Source organism: Athene noctua, chromosome 15 (genome assembly GCF_965140245.1).
Source record: "Athene noctua chromosome 15, bAthNoc1.hap1.1, whole genome shotgun sequence".
NCBI classification, from domain to species: Eukaryota; Metazoa; Chordata; class Aves; order Strigiformes; family Strigidae; genus Athene; species Athene noctua.
Genome location: NC_134051.1, coordinates 6,978,872 through 6,992,298, shown reverse-complemented (window position 1 = coordinate 6,992,298; position 13,427 = coordinate 6,978,872). Strand labels below are relative to the sequence as shown.

The window sequence follows — 13,427 nt, the reverse complement described above, 5'->3', positions numbered from 1 at the left end:
ATAAGCATGGGCCAGTTCCATCCAGTAGCATGAATAAGAAGTTTATTCATGTTTATAGCACTAGGGCGCCAAGAACGTGAAAGTAACAAGATCAGTGCCACCCTAGGGTCTTGCCCTACATAAACAACATAATAAAAAGCAAGCAAGACAGATGGAAAGAAGCTATCCCACACTACCTCAGTGCTTTCAGTGACTATTTATAGGCAAAGAATAAGGCCACCTATAACCACGTTCTAACATGACCATCAGTTTTTTTGCACTACAGTCAAGGTCAGGATACTAGAACTGTTTTAAAAGAAAAAGACCTGGCAGCAGCAGACAGATGCACATTTTGCAAGCTTCCCCCCCCCTTTTTCTTAAACTCCCACCTGCACCAGAGCACACATACTGGACTTGGGGCTTGCATCCCTATATAGTATCAGGGTAACACAAAACTCTTGACATGACCTTGTCATCTCCTGTGAAGACTGCCGTGCTGAGGATGCAGTTCCACCAAATCTCCCCTCTGCTTTCCACATTACTCCATGTATTCATGACACTGCCCATCCAAGCTGTTTCACTGCACAGGCAATAAAATCCTCCCCATTAAGGTTTTTTCCTACAGCAGCTTGAGAGGAGAGCAACCCATTAACAGAACAGCTACTGGAAAAATCAGAGACCATCAGGGACTTAGACTGACAGTTGAAGTCACACATACTTCCCAAACAAGCTTCTTATACATGCAAAAATTTAATCTACAAAACCACTGGTCCCAACCACTACTATGAGTTGATGGATCAGCTGCTAAGAGGTGAAGCAGGTCTCAGATTCACACAGGATGCTTATACAAGTATTTCAAAAACCCATTCAAAAATCCCTGCAAACACCACGTTACATATTTTTAGCCTAAACTAAAAATAGCATGCATCGTTACTGTGCATATATTTAAACTCTCGGTACATGCAGGCATTTCTGGACTGCAGTAATTGGAGCAGAACTCCCTCCACCTCACATTTGTGCTGCAATGAGCATCTTCACAGTGCTGAGACCCCTCCTCCTAGACAGAGGGTAATAATGTATTTCCACACACACACAGAGCATTTGAAATCTTTAACTCCCACATACCCAAGACAGGACTAGACTCAAAGTGCTCTTTTCTGGCTCTAGCTCAAGGCAACAGGACTAGACAGAAAGCACTGCAGGGGAGGTAGGAACTGAAATCCCAGCCGAACAGGTGGGGGGAGCACAACTTGAAAGAGATGTCAGCAACATCAAATCATTGTGTGTTTTAGCCTCTCCCCCATACAGCAACACCACTGTTGCTCACTTAAGTTGACAGAAGAGCATCAACTCCTATTTTCTGCCTGCGGGCAGCAAACATGTCTGCTGGTAGCCTGCGAGCAAGGTGAATTTCTGGCTCGTTTCAAGCTGCTAAAACAAAGAGAAGCTACTTAAATAATGCATGGCTTGTGACAACCAGCAAAATGAAAAGCTAAAAATTCAGCCCTTGAAAAAAAAAAAAAAACCAAACCAAAACACAACAGAAGGCAAATAAACCAGCCCGACTTACTGTCAAGCATTTCATTGAAACGTTTCAAAGGGTTCACGATTTGCTGGGGGCTGCTCCTTGTAACAGTCACTTAGCAAAAGCAGGGAGAATTTAACAGCAGTTGATCGTGTTAAGCAGCATCATCCCAACCGAAAATTAGAAATCCCCTGATCATAAGCTCGACAAGAACCGCTGGGCACAAACAAGCCGTTTGCTATGCACAAGGCAGCTCCCACCGCTGCATCACACCTCGCAAAGGAATAAAGCCAGAGGTTAAAATGAGGACCTGCAGCAGGGCTTCTGCCGAGCAGGTTTACACGGGGGACTGCCTATGGCTCAGGCAACGGTGGGAAACCACACCAAAACCAAAACACTGGCGCCAACCCAAGAACCTTACCCTGGCCTCCTGAAGACAGGAGTGTGTCGGCAGTGGCTCACAGGCAAGACCACCTGGTTTCCAGCAGCAGCTTGGTTTGCTAAGAAAACAGTACGGCCAGCTACAGATATCGCACAAAGGCTCCTCTTAGGAGCACAGAACAAGGGTAGACTTACAGCAACTGCATCCATGTAGTTCTGCAACCAATTTTTGGACCTGTAGCACATGCTGAAGAGGAACAACATACCAAAAGATAATTTAGTAACAGAATTGGCTTATAAGTTTTAAAGCACTCCCTAAGTGTTTCACAAGGCATTAGCAGCTGGCTTGGTTTACCAAATGATTTTAAGACAGACATGTCTGTCTTTAGAAGATTACAGTATTCCCGAGATCTGAGAAAAAAAATCAAGGAACAGAAGCTGAAGTGAACAATTTTGTCTCCAATAAGAGCCGAGTAACACAGTCCTACTACAGAAAGCCAGAGAATTGATTTCATCACACCAAAACATAATACAGTGTAACAGTAGAGGCATTTTGTGGCAAGTAAATCAGAACTCAACATTTACCTCCCCATACGTACAAGACAGCCAACACACACATTGTTCAGAAAACATCTCAGAAGAGCGGCCACTATTTCTGCAGCCACACCAACATCACAACTGGCTTCAGAAGCAATGCTCCAGGCTAGAACATTATTAAGACGGACAAGAGGGACAGGAACTCTTCAACTTTCTCTGACAGCAATCACAACTTCTGTTATCTCACAGAAGTTCCCTATTCCTCACCCTCTCTTACCCAAGAAGAAAAGCTGCACTGTGAAATGCACTGAAGCGAGCGATGCCCTTTCCACCAAGACATATCACTGATGCGAGCTCTCCTGATTACTGCCGAGTGCTTAGCGATCACCGCATGGACGAGAAGCAAACTATGAGCTCACTGACACAGGGCCCTCTGGCTTTACTAAACCCCTGCTTGTGGCTAGAACAAGGACCATGTGTTGTAGCTTTGTGCAGAGCTCTGCTGTGCATTTTTACAGTCAATGGCATTACCAAAAACATATCACAAGATATTTTGAAAAGGCTCTGCGTTAACAGGGTACGAGCTACATCTATGTGGCACTGCTCCAGTCTAATGAAAATTGCTTAGTCAGAAGCAATTAAGAGAGCAGATTTTCAGGAATTACTTGGGTTCAAATCCCTAACTAAACTTTCCCCATTTTGCAAGACAGGATTTACAGGAAACATCTTAACTGTCTGTACATCAGAAGACTTCCAAACAACCTCACTCGTGGTTCATCATTCCGTTAAGGTGACAGTATCTCTTAACCATAATTTCTTCAAATACCCAATCTCAATTTTTATTGCATCTGTTAACACAAAGTACAAGAGGAAAGAAACCTGTGCAGTTTTATCCTATTCACCTAACTTAACAGCTGGCCACCTACAATGATCCCAGTTTCCCTGGCAAAACCAATCTCTGCTCTGTGAGCTCTTTTCTAAAATGTACATCTGTTTCAAAATAGTCTTACTTGTTTTCCAAAAATGGGCAACTGCTAATTCAACTCAACTGAAAGTTTCTGATGCCTTCAAGCTATTCCCTGATGACTGGCATCAAGGTCAACTGCTGGACATTTCAGTGCCTTCCCACGATCCCCATCAGTCCTTCTGCTAAATAACAGGGCTCCATATCGTCACATCTCTCTGACCAGCATGGGACGGTTAATTTTGATGTATACAAAAAAATCACATTCTGCACAAGAGATGGGGAGCTTTGGATCAGTATCTGCCTCCCCTATTAAATGGAGTCCTAGAAAAAAAGTTAAATTTACGAAGTCTGGTTAGAAAAGAGTTAATGCCATTGCCTTGAGCAGCTAATTTTAAGAGCAAAGTGCAAATTCAAGGCTTTGAGGGAAGAAGAGGCATCTCTGCAGTTAATTCCTGTAAAGGGTACTACTCTGCCTGCCTCAGGCTTCTGGCATGTGCAACATCATACCGTATAATCCTCAAAAGCCAAAACTTCCCTCCCACAACACTAACACAGGTGCCAGCTTGGCATTTCGTGTTCAAGCAACAGCTTCAGACACTAGCAGCTCAGCACTTAGCTACGACAGCACACACACGCAACACCAACCTCTTTGGGCTCACAGCCTATCTCCCAAACCATCATTTTAAAGAACTGTTTTGTTCTGATTTTGTGGTATAAGGGTGGGGACGAACGGAAGAGCACGCAAAACCATGTGTTTTGCAGCTTTGCCACTTCCAGAGTAAGTTTTACTTCCAGTTTTCTTGCCCCAAATTCACGTGTATCCCAAGAGAAGGGGGCAGAGGCTCCTTTCTCTGAGCAGCACTGTTATTAAACCCACTGCTGTCTGAAAAAGCCAGACTCCGTGGATTACTGGGTGCTGCACATACCCGCCACAGCTCTACGTAACATGAGTGGCAACTGCCCTCTCTTCCCCATCAACCCAGCGGCCACACAGAAAAGAAAAAGGGAAATGCCCTACATGCCCTAGGACATACGTGAAAGCACTCCTCTGTTGCTTGTACTTCATAGAGCTCTCCAGGAGAAAGGACACAGCATTTCCTCTCCAAATCCTTAGTAGTTTTTTTCCTTTTTTTCTTTCCTTTTTTTAACGGATCCTGAATGTCACCTTTAAAAGGTATAAAAGAACAAAGAAAACCAAGTGCAACCTTTTAAGTGGCTATTTAACAAGTTGGATGCACGTCTTCAGGAAGCTTCAGGTTACAATCTTAGCACTGTTTTTCACTGGAGAGGAAACAGAGAAAGAAAGGACTTTAAGAGTAACCCTAGGACAGGCTACGGCACTGACATTCACACAGAGGAGCAACCAGCAGCCTGCTCTGCTTGCAGCCCTGCTTGCTGGGGGCACTGGGAGCAAGAAGGGAGACAGCCTGCACACAACCAGCAAACTGCTATTAAAAGCAGCAGCAAGGGACTAACTAGACCTAAGTCAAGAGGGCTAGAAAGCACAAAGAGTCAGTTTTAGTTGCAGTAACAGCCAGAAGACTTTAAAAACATGAAAGACTGATAGGTTGCAATGGCGTCCTAGATGCTAAGCTGCTGCCCAGCAGACCAGCTCTGAAAACAACCATCTAAGCTGCACTTGGGAAGGTGCGTTCCAGAAAAAAGCGTAATGCACCATCAGGAGCAAATGTGAAAAGGAATGGGGTATTTTTTATTTTGTTTTGTTTTAAAAGTGACCCGAACCTGCCACAAGAAACTCTGCTTTCAAGACAGGCTGCAGTCTACAAAGCACACCTCACCTCATTTCACAAAGCTGCTGACAATATAAAAGCTAAGACTTGACCTTGAGGTGGCACAGAAAGAAAAATATCCTGACTTGTTGCAGTAGCCCACCTTAGCAAAAAGGTTTCTGTGTCAATCTGCACAGTACTTTCAGAGGTATCAACTTAAAAGCTTGCTACCAACAAGTCTAGGTGTCAAATTCCCAGAATCAGGGACTTCCAAAAAAGAATCACTTCACAGGTCACATATTTTGGTTATTACAGCCATACCCTTTCTTTGAGCCATGTTATGCATCTGCACTTGCCATAATTTCAAAGGTCAGTGGCAGCCAGAAGCTGTGGCCTCACGTTAAGAGGGGTTTCACTGCAATACCTGCTTAAGATGATCATGTTTCTACACCACAGCTTGTCGCCTCCTCTCACACTGAGCTCCACCAGCATTTGTTACAGCTTTGAAAAGAAATGCCCTGTAGGATTCAGATGAATCTCCCACGGCGTAAGTGGGAGAACAGAACTAAGATGTTAAAATAAACTGCAAGAAGGGGAAAGATCTTAAACTGCAGTCTAACAGTTGACACTGTTCCTAACTAGCACTCAAACTGTATGCACTCCTAGTCCAAGGTCAGGCACTGTCTCTGAAAGATGCTTTTGCACATTCAACTGAAGAGCTTAAATACATACAAGAGCCAGCTTAGAGCCATATTGAGCCAAGAGGCCAAAATCACTCTGCAGTGAAATGAGTCTTAAACTGCCTTACATACTGAGAATAAAATACCAACAGAAACCTTTCAAGGCATGCACAACACCTGAGCAAGTCCACCCTAAGCACCTATTTCCTCTTGAAAATAGTCAAAAAAGCTGCCCGTTGCACCCAACAACTGGCACACAAGAAGGACTGACACCAACCCACCTGAGGAATGGTAACTACGTCCTTACTGCTCAAGCATCACAGATGACCAATTGTTACAAGGTTTTCAAGCCAGCCAGCGTTTGTAAAACTGCTTTTGTAAAACTGGGTTTAGTTTTGTTTGCAGCCACGCGTTAGCCTTGCAGCCAACCAATTCCGGGCCAGCAAGCAAACTCTTGCTAGCAAAAACTGAGGGCAGCCTTCCAGCCTCACGACAATTGTCCAGGCTGACTTCATCCATGCCACGTGGCAGTGGCCATTGAAAGGTTTAAGCAGAATATGCTAAAATAGCAGAAAAGCAAAGTGGTTGTACTTGAGGTAAGCATACCACTACATCAGAATTGAAAGCAGTGAAATCGGATCGTGGCCAGATTTAGAGATGCTCCACATTCAACATTATTCTTTTCTGAGTCTATAAAAGTTCACAAATGAACGAGTTATCAGTTGGCCAGCTAAAAATCAAGGAAAGAAGCACTACACATTAATTCTCCAGGTCAACAGTCATGCAGATTTAGGAGACCGCAAGGCACCTAACAATTTCGTCCCAAGGATAATAAATATTTTGCCTATGGAAGACTATCAGAACAACTACAGGCCACAGCTAAGAGGTTACACAGGCTGCAGTCAGACTATTTTCTAAGGACACGACTGTATCCAGGCTGCAGATTTGCGTGCCTACCCCTTAGTCATCACAGTCAAGTGTCCAACACTGTTTAAGCCTTCACATAGCAGAATATAAATTCTTTTCCTGGGTGTTGCAACAGTACAACATCAAACAGATTATTTAACCATCTGGGACAGAGGGTCAGTAAAAGCAGCCACAAACTGCTAAACAAACACAAAAACATTAAACTGAGGAGCACTCTTCAGACAGCGTGTTTAAGTGTGAGGTGCGTTCCAGCCCTTGCAAGCTGGTCTGTGCTAGTTGTGGCTGATCCAAGGGCACCTCCCAGTTTATACACAACGAAGCCTGCTCCACTACAATAGGATTCCGGTTTAACAATATAGAGAGGACATGAACTATTTATGCTAGCCGAGTTACTGGTAATGGGTCTTGCCCATCTTGTTCATCTGTAGCTGGAAATCCTAGCAGCAGGGGAGGTATGAAACACCCTACGCTGCTGGTTTCCTGCAAGGGAGAAAAAGCTTCTTTTCCTGCCTCCCCATTATGCTGCTGCTGTCATCTTCCTCAAATTGCATTACAGCATAATACGGCGAGAGGAGGAAAGTCTTCTAGGCAGCATCGCTGCTCTGCTGCAGGCAGCTGTCAACATCGCTGCCTGTTTCGCTCTGCTATCCCACGGTAACACGTTTAGCCAACAACATTTTGTACTTGCCACGGGGATGAGGGTAAGCGCTCCTTCCACTACCGGCCTCCAGGTACCTTCAAGCAAAAATGGTCTGCAAGAAGCATCAGGGAGGTTTCCCTCCCCTCCTTCAAATACAAAAATCCATCACATCTTTGGGATGGTATTTGGAAGTAGAAGCGTGAATCTGTTCCTAACTCTGGTTTTGCAAAGGCTGCAAAAACCTAGCTGCTGTCTTCCTTTTTCCAATTGAAAAACAGCAATAAGAGCATCACCAGCTTGGTAAGAGCATGTCAGTATTGACAAAGCAGTACAGGAGCCTTGTGTGAGAAGTGCTTTAGACAAAATATATTACTTGAGGCCATTTTCCATCCTTATATTCCCCAAGCAAAGATTCTAGCTAGTACAAATCCTCATCACCTTACACTATGGAGTAATATCACATGATGCCTCTACAGATCTTGTCCAAGTGTTTATCTAAATAATGCAAACAGTAGCTTGGCCTCCTTACAGAGGTAGGCAGACAGTGTGAGCAATCCAGCACTCGTCCACAGAAGGCAACTGAAAACATTTCAGGTCACCCTGACACCTACATACACTCCCAGATTTATTTCAGCTCATCAACTTTGTTCCTCATTACGAGTGAGGACAACAGCCTCCAGAAGTCACTTCGTGAACAGACAGGCACCACTGGCATCAGCAAAGGAGTCGGGCTCTCTCAAATCCAGCGAGGAAGTCATGCTTCATTTAAATTTCCCCCAACTTGGGTCAGAAACACTATGAGAAGGCATCATGACTCGGGGTAGCAGTTGCCCCATGTTGAAATCTTTCCCCAAAGCCCAGTGCTTTTTCCACTGACAGTTCCCCTCACAAACATGGGGAAGGAACCACAGCAATGCTGGTAATTAGGAGAAGGGTGTCATTCAGCAGAAACATGATTTCTAGTCCTTGGAAATTAAGCTTTCTCAAGGATCGTTACAAATTTAAAATCACCGCAAGCTCTTAAGCACTGACCCAGAGGAAAAACATCACTCCTGAGAGATTCCAAAATAAACCTCAAATTCTATAAGTGACATGAAGGCTGCTGAGAACAAGATTATCCCAGTTCAGTAAAACACTCCCTGTTATCTCACATCTCTTTGCTTTGACAAGAATAACTTATTCAAGCCACCGGGACACTGCTAAGTGGCCCTTTTCTTTTTTTCCTGTTCTCCCTGCCTATCCCTCCCCTATTTCCCCTAGACTTTCCCGACCCAGTAACCTGCTTAAAACAAAACTACTCTACTTCTCCTCAGACTAATGCTGATCAGCACATTATTTAGCTTTAGCTCCATTTCAAACACAGGAACTACCACATCAGTACCCAGATAACTATCTTCCAGTAGGAGTCCAGGAGATAAGGTTAAGTGTCACGACTCAGTGGCATGTTTCACACCTTCCACTGCTCACTGTACTAAAAAAAAAAAAAAAGGCACCTACTCCACCAGGAATAGATCCTACTGAGATCAACTGAAGTTATACGTAACAGCTTGAAAAACCCACCCATCGACTAAGGCAGGCAATACACAACACTATCATTTTAGTGCACACAGACTTCTGAGATTACTAGTGCCTCTCCTTTAAATAGTTGTCTGAATTAAATAATTTAAATGGAGACTTAAAATATCTCCAGACCAAATCCACGTGCAAAAAACCCCAAGCTTCTGACGGGAGGAATTAGTGGCGCAGTTCTGACTGTCCCCAAAAAAATGCAGCCGGTGGCAAGTCCTGACGCCCATCGCTGTGCCGAGCTGCCAGCATTATGACACAGTAAACCACTCACAATGACTTTAAAAAGAAATAAATACAAATAAGACACCCATTCCAAATTAATGAATGGAAGCTTCTTCCAGCAGGCACTAAAACACACCCAAAGGGCTCCACATCTCTCGCACTTGGTTTGTGCGACTACTCAGGCTTGCTAATCAGGTCCTGGCCCCTGAGATACACTTCCTGCCTCTCTCCAGCTACACCAAAGTTGCTGGAGTTGTGTGCTCGCTCCACCTATTTTTGCCACAGGACTTTTTCAGCAATTTGTGTTCAATTTGAAAGCACAGCCACACTGCCAGCGGCAGTAACGCCCACTGCATTCTCAGGCAGACAAAGCATGGTCTACCCAGGAATTTGGACTTCCAAGGCAGCTTCTGAAACACAAGCCCAGGAACAGGCTGCCAGCACCCTGCTGGAAACCAGGGTGTACCTTATCATCGGTAAAGCCTGCCCCAACTGCTCTTCCAGGAACTGTTATTCATGCCCTGACTTACACAGTTGCCAGAGAAGTATGCCTGCAGCCAGGCTGACAGGAAAACGTCCTAGGAAGGAAAGAAAAAAAAAGAGATGGAAGAAGGCTCATTACCAAAATGCAGCACTACCAAGTGGGCTGAATGTCTCTACAGATCTTCTTCAGGAAGTGGGTCTGAGTCCTTTCCCAAGTCTCGGTATTTCAGGCACAAACTCCTGTCAAGATGACTGTTTATTAGCATCTAGTCACACCATGCAGACACCCAGCACATGAAATCTATTAAGATGTTTACAATATCGAAAAGCCTGATGTAAGGCAGTGGAATTTTTGCACAGCATTCGTCCTAGAAATGAAAAGCTCAGATTAAAGCCGTAAATCCCACCGTTCTGTAATTAAAAGCTGTCCCTAGAATTCTACTAGTCCTAAAGAAAAACGTGTTCTGCCATACAGTTTGGGCTGCACACTCCTATGGCCCAGTACCTGTACAGGGACATACCAGAACCTGCTCAAGGTGTTGGTCTGCAGAGTGATGGGTCTCAAATATCCCCCCTCACTTTCCAAACAGGTCACTGGAGGGAAAAAGCTCTTATGACATCCTCTCTGGAAAGGGGAAGAGCTTGCTCTATAACTGAGCATGCAAAGCCCAGCCTATCAGCCTGATGGAGGATACCCGCCTTCTGCTCCATCACTACCACCAGAAACATGTAACAGCTCCAAAGTATGTTGCCTGAAATAGCAGAAGTTGTAAGAAAGAGAAGCCAACCACCACAGAGACCGAATAGAGATACAGGGCTGTGCTCGTCGGTCTTAGCACTAAGGCTGCCCATGCCTTGCAACCACCAAGGCAATTAGCTACTGCTTTTAGGATTGCTGCCTGAAATACAGCTACATGAGTCTGCTGCTCTGTGTGGCTGTCAGTAAGCTGGAAAAGAAACACAAGAAAAGATGCTGTGAAAAGCACACAGACAACTGAGTTATAGTCCCCGAGCATTACACCTCAATAATGGAAGTAAAAGCGCACAGCAGCAATACCAGCTTTTTTTTTTAAAGCATAAGAGATCTCAAACCAGTGACTGAACTGTAACACTTCATGTAAGAAAATGAACTTTGCTTGACAAGCAGTAAGAAGCTGAAAAGAAATACCGACAACTAAACTTATTCATAGGGAAACTATGTTTCTAGTATTTTTCCGTAAGACTCTAAGATATTAGAAGACATTCGAAGACACCACTTCAGGTCATAAAGCAAAGGTGAGATGAAAAGAAAAACTTCCTGGGCCAGACTCGCAGGTGCCGTTATCTGCCCAAGGGCCATGCCAGGGTTCCAGCGAGCACAGCTGCAAAGCCAGCAGATCCACGAGACGACAGCGACTTTTTAAGCTGACCTACATTTCGCCCATCCCAAACCAGTGTGCAGGAGCGCTGCCCGGGTGAGCTCACGCTCCTCTCCTCACACGCACGCTGGAGTTAGCTATGGCTCTTCAGCTTCGTCATACTTCAGTGAAACCCCGACCTTCCTCCACCCGTTTGGGGGAATGAGTGCAGCTCCAGAGGCAGAAACACCCACAAGGCACCTCCGTTACATAAATGCTTTGTACATTAGTGCTTACAGAGTTTGCTCTCTCCCACCAAGCTAAGCTAGCACTGAAATCAAAAGAGGAGGGAAGAGGAGGAGGAGGAGAAGGATTCTCTCTTACACAGATCCCTCAACTTTCAGGACAGCTGTTTTGGGTCTTTTTTTGCAGCAGCTCCCACAGCAGATGCCTGAAATGTCAAGATGTCCCAAAGGTACTAAGTGTTTCCACAACAAGACGGGGGTCAGAAGAGAAGAGCAAGCTTATCTCTGCTTTTCACCACCAGCTCCGGAGCCGACGCTATTTTTCTTCCCCAGTATAAACACACAGCCCAGGGTACCTGAAACGAGCCGGTGAAGAGAGCCCACGGAGAGCAGCGGCAGAAAATTGTACCTGGGTACCCCCCAACCTCTTCACCTCCCTACAGGGGGGCACACGTGGGACTTCAGCATGAACTCAGAGCCGGAAGGGAGGGGAGGGCCTCACCGGGGCCAGCCACTCACCCCGGCCCCGAGGAGGGGGAGAAAGGACCGGGGCGGAGAAATTCAGCCCTGAGGGGAAAGGGGGGGAAAAGGGACCGGCCCTGAGGGGAAAGGGGGGAGAGGGAGGGGGAAGGGACCGGCCCTGAGGGGAAGGGGGGCAGGGAAGGATCCCAGCCAGGAGCAGTGACCGACCCCCCCGCCGAGGGAGCAGGCGAGGCCCAGGGAACGAAGCGGGGAGCCCCGGCGGGAGCCCCGCGCCCAGAGACAGCCCTTCCCCCGTCGCCCGGTTACCGCCGCTCTCCCCCGCCCCGCCCAGAACGCACAGACCGCACCAAAGCCGCGGCGGAGGGGGGAAAGGCCCCCAGGCAGCACTCACCGGGCCCGGCCACCCCCGCGCCACCCCTCCGGCCCCGCTTCATTTAACCGCCGCTGCCCGGCTCCTTCCGGCCTGCCCGCGCCACGTGACCGCGCCGCCCCGTACCATAGAGAGGAGCGGCGGGGAGCGGGGAGCGGCGAGGGAGAGACGGGCGGCCCGAGCGGTCCCGTCTCGGCAAACCTACCATAGAGGAGGGGAGGGGCGGTCCTCCAGGCGGCCCCGCCCCGCCCCCTTCCGGGCCTTCGGTGTGCTGGGGGCGGGGCCTGGGGCGGGGCGGGGCCGAGGAGCTGCACGTGTTTCCTAGGCGGGGGGGGGGCGTCCGTGTTTCCTATGCGGGTGCTCTGCTGTGGGAGGGGGGACGCTCGTCCCTGCAGGGTGCTGCACCCCTGTGGGGGTGCTCGGCCATGGGGGGGACGGCAGGTCCTCCACGGGGTGCGGGTGCTCGGCCTTGGGGGGGACGGCAGGTCCCCCACGGGGTGGGGGTGCTCTGTGGGGGTGTTCTGCCATGGAGGCGGGGTGAGAGTGCTCTGCCTTGGAATGGGGGGTGCGAGTGCTCTCTCGGGGTGCTCTGCCATGGTGGGGGGGTGCAGGTCCCCCATGGGGTGCAGGTGAGCAATCCCGCTGTGGCAGTTCTGCTGCTGGAAGGGAAATACGGGCACAAAGCCCGGCCCAGCCCCAGCAGCCCTCATCTGCTGGGGGCCAGACCTCAGGGTGATCCCCCCGCAAGGGCTCTGCTGCTTTTACAAGCGTTAAGTTGTAGTTTTGGGGTGCAAAGCGGCTCTAGACCAGAGCTGTGGGTATCTCTGCATCCTCAGTGCCTGCAGACCAGGGCAGGTTTACTTCCTCCATCATCAGTGTTGCTAATCCAGGCCTAAAGCATGGGTGAAACCAGGAGCTTTCTGTTTCCCCCAGGTTTCTCACAGGGACCCAGGCCAGTCTGTGGATGACTCTTCTCGCCTTCCTGGGACCCTCGAACTGCCTCCTTTCTGGCACCAGATCAGTGGGGGCTGGTTGCCATCCCTAAAACACCCTCAAAAATCCAGGAACCCTCGTCCCCACCCTGCCCAGCCACGGGACAGAGCAGCTTTAGGGACAAGACACCACTGTAAATTTTTGAGAATGTTAATTTCTCCTATGATACCTGGTTAGGGGACCCCCCAAGGAGGGTGAGGGCTGGGCCACATCCCGCTCCCCCAAAGCTTCCCAGCCTGAGGCTGAACCAGCACCACACAGTTGGAGAGACCTGGGAGATGGGGAACAATAAAAAAAGCACAGTAATTAAAAACAAATCTCAGAGAAAATTATATGTCTGCAGTAATGCATGTTATGGA

The 13,427-nt window shown here is 47.6% G+C and overlaps 1 protein-coding gene across 2 annotated transcripts in view; it reads right to left on the bottom strand.

Moving 5' to 3' along the window:
• Positions 1-12,190, bottom strand: part of RNF216 (ring finger protein 216) — an 80,854-nt gene extending 68,664 nt beyond the window's left edge. Inside the window, exon 1 of one of the 2 annotated variants that reach the window (XM_074919304.1) lies at positions 12,097-12,190. The gene's annotated coding sequence lies outside the window, so the exon portion shown is untranslated. Of the gene's footprint in view, positions 1-11,578; positions 11,648-12,096 lie in introns of those variants that run through there. The other variant, XM_074919306.1, reaches the window with a different exon arrangement.
• Positions 12,191-13,427: the final 1,237 nt, after the last annotated feature.